Source organism: Chrysochloris asiatica, unplaced genomic scaffold, assembly GCF_000296735.1.
Source record: "Chrysochloris asiatica unplaced genomic scaffold, ChrAsi1.0 scaffold00156, whole genome shotgun sequence".
Taxonomy (NCBI): domain Eukaryota; kingdom Metazoa; phylum Chordata; class Mammalia; order Afrosoricida; family Chrysochloridae; genus Chrysochloris; species Chrysochloris asiatica.
Window position 1 is genome coordinate 3,187,188 of NW_006408674.1, and position 3,409 is coordinate 3,190,596.

The window sequence follows — 3,409 nt, forward strand, 5'->3', positions numbered from 1 at the left end:
AAGCTGTGTCATCTGCATATCTCAGGTTGTTAATAAGTCTTAATCTTGATGCCTCATTCGTCTTCATATTCTCTTCCTCATTCTCAGGTTACTTGCTCAGCATACAGATTGAATAAATCTGGTGGAAGGACACAATCCTGACACAGAACTTTGCTGATTTCCAACATGTTATACAATATCCGCTTGTTCTGTTCAAATGCCTGCCTCTCAGTTGATGTATGGGTTCTGCATGAACACAATTATGTATTCTGGAATTCCCCTTCTTCCCAATGTTATCCATAATGTGTTATGATCCACGCAATTGGATGCTTTTGAATAATCAGTAAAATACAGGGATACATCTTTCTGTCATTCTGTACTTTCAGCAAAGATTCATCTGATATCAGCAATGTCCCTCATTCCACATCCATTTGTGAATCTGGCTTAAATTTCTGGCAGTTCCCTGTTGATACACTGCTGCAACCGTTTTTGAAATTGACTTCAGGAAAACTTTACTTGCATGTGATATTAATGATGTTGTTTTATAATTTACACATTCTATTGGATCATCTTTCTTTGGAATGGGTACAAATATGGATCTCTTACCATTGGTTGGCCAGGTAGCTCTCTCCCAAATTTCTTGACATAGACGATTGAGTGATTCCGATGTCAGGTTCATTTCTTGAAACATTTTAATTGGTATTCCTGAGCTTTGTTTTTTTGTTTTTTGTAAATAATATTTCTTTTGGTAAGACTATACACAACCAAACATACATCTAGTCACAATTTCTACATGAAAAATTCAAAACTATTGTTTACCTAGTTCACAGTGTATCACCATTCTCTCTCTTTGCGTGTTACTTCATCACCATTAATTTAAGCTGTCTGCCATTCAAGGAGTCCTGGTGTGGCACTGTGGGTCAGTGCACCAGACTGCAAAGCCACCTAAACCGCAAGGTCAGCAGTTCAAGCTCACCAGCCACTCCTCGGAAACTCCTACAGGGTCGCCATGGGTCAGAACTGACTGAGCTTTGGTTTTCCCCACTGCTTTCAGTGTAGCTTGAACTACTTCCTTCAGTACCATTGGCTCTTTTTCATGTCAATCTGGTAAGGGTTCAATATCCAGAGTACCTACCACTAGTGTTCTTGATCGTATGCTGCTTCCTAAAATGGTTGAATGTTAACCAATTCTTTTTGGTGCAGTGACTCTGTGTGTTCTTTCTATGTTCTTTTGATGTTTCCTGCATCATTCAGTATTTTGCCCATAGAATCCTTCAGTATTTCAACTCTAGGCTTGAGTTATTTTCTTCCGTTTTTTCAACTTGAGAAATGCCAAGAAATCCCTTTTGGTTTTCTAACTCCAGGTCTTAGTACATTTCATTAAAATACTTTACTTTTTCTTCTCAATCTGCCCTTTGAAATCTGTTCAGCTCTGTAACGTCCCTATTTCTTCCATTCACTTTAACTGCCACGGCACATAACAACAACAACAGCAACATAGTCAACAGCAAGTTTCGGAGTCTCTTCTGTTATCCATCTTGGTCTTATCTTTGTCTCCTGTCTTTTTAATGACATTTTTGCTTTCTTCATATAAGATGTTCTTGATGTCATCCTAAAGCTAGTATGGTCTTTGGTCATTAGTGTTACAGGAACCAAGTCTGTTCTTAAGATGGTCTCCCCATTCAGATGGGATATGTTGCTATTGTTGTTTGGTGCCATCAAGTCGCCACCGACTCACAGCGACCCTGTGCACAACAGAACAAAACACTGCCCGGTTCTGCAGCATCCTCACAGTTGTTGCCATGTGTAAGCGCATTGCTGCTGGTCACTGTGCCAATCCATCTCATTGGGGGTCTTCCTCTTTTTCTCAAACCCTCCCTTTACCAAACATGATACTCAAAATGATACTTGACTCACGTGGACTTGTTTTAATATTCTTCAGCTTCAATTGACTTGAAGCTAGCCGCTGATACTCTGCTCCACAGTGGGTCCCTGACCTCTTTCTGGATGACTTGGAACTTCTCCGTTATCTCTTTCCACACTGTAGTCAATTTGATTCCTGTATTTTCCATATGAAAATGACCACTTGCCTGGTCATTAAGTTGTTGGGGAAAAAAAGGCATTTGTAATGATAAAGTCATTGGTTTTGCAAAATTTCTGTTATCTGATCACTCATGTTGTTTCTATCAACAAGGCCATATTTTCCACCTACTTATTCTTCTTCATTGTTTCTAACTTTCACAGTCCAATTATCAATGCATGTTTTGATCAATTTCAGACTGCAGAAGTTGATAGAAAAAACTTCAATTTCTTCATTTTTGACATTAATTGTTGTTAAGTGCCATCAAGTGAGTTCCAACTCATAGTGACCCTGTATAGGGTTTCTGAGGAGAACTGGTGGGTTTGAACTGCTGGCCTGTGATTAGCAGCCCACTGTATAGCACCACACCAGGACTCCTTGACATTAGTGGCTGGTGCATAAAGTTCAATGCTCGTTGTGTTAACTGGTTTTCCTTGTAAGCATATTGATGTCCCCCTGTCACTGGTCGCAGTGTACTTCAGCACTGTAGACCCTGAAAGGTTCTTTCTCAATGATGAATGGGAGGCCATTCCTCTTTGACTTGGCATTCCTGAAATAATAGACCATATGACTGTGCATCTCAAAACAACTAATATCAGCCCATTTCAGAGCTCTGGTAATGTAGTGATTACAAGTCGGGCTGCTAACCTAAAGGTAAGCAATTTGAAGCTAGCAGCCAATCCACGGGAGAAAGATGAGGCTTTTTGCTCCCGTAAAGATTTGTAGCCTTGGAAACCCTATACAAGGTCACTATGAATCGGAACTGACTCCACAGCACATAACCACCAATGCCTAATTTATGCATTGCATTTCATTTTTGACAAGTTCAAATTTTCCTAGATTCATACTTCATAACATTCCACCTTCCAGTTATTAATTGATGTCTGCACTGTTACTTCTCATTTTGAATAATGCCACATCAGTGCCTCTGAAGGTCCTGAAAGCTTACCCCATCCATGTCATTAAGGTTGACTCTTTGAAAAGACACCTCTTTAGACCAGTCATATTGAGTGCCCTTCCAACTTGAGGGGCTCATCTTCTGACTATCCATGTTCTATTATTATTCATAAGGTTTTTACTGGCCAATGTTTTCAAAAGTAAATCCTCTTTCCTAGTCTGCCTTAGTCTGGATGCTCTGCTTAAACCTGTCCACCATGTATGATCCTGTAGGTTTTTTCAATACCAGCGACATATCTTCTAGCATTATAGCACCATACAAGCCACCATAGTATGACAAACTGACAAATGATAGTGGCAGTTTGTGTGTTGTTGTTAGCTGCCATCAAGTCAGTGCTGACTCATAACAACCCTGTACAGGGTTTCCAAGGAGTGGCTGGTGAATCTGAACCA

The 3,409-nt window shown here is 40.0% G+C and overlaps 1 protein-coding gene across 1 annotated transcript in view; it reads left to right on the top strand.

Annotated features, from left to right (window-relative positions):
- ARNT2 (aryl-hydrocarbon receptor nuclear translocator 2) overlaps positions 1-3,409 on the top strand; it is a 207,574-nt gene that overhangs the window by 144,042 nt on the left and 60,123 nt on the right. The window lies entirely within an intron of this gene.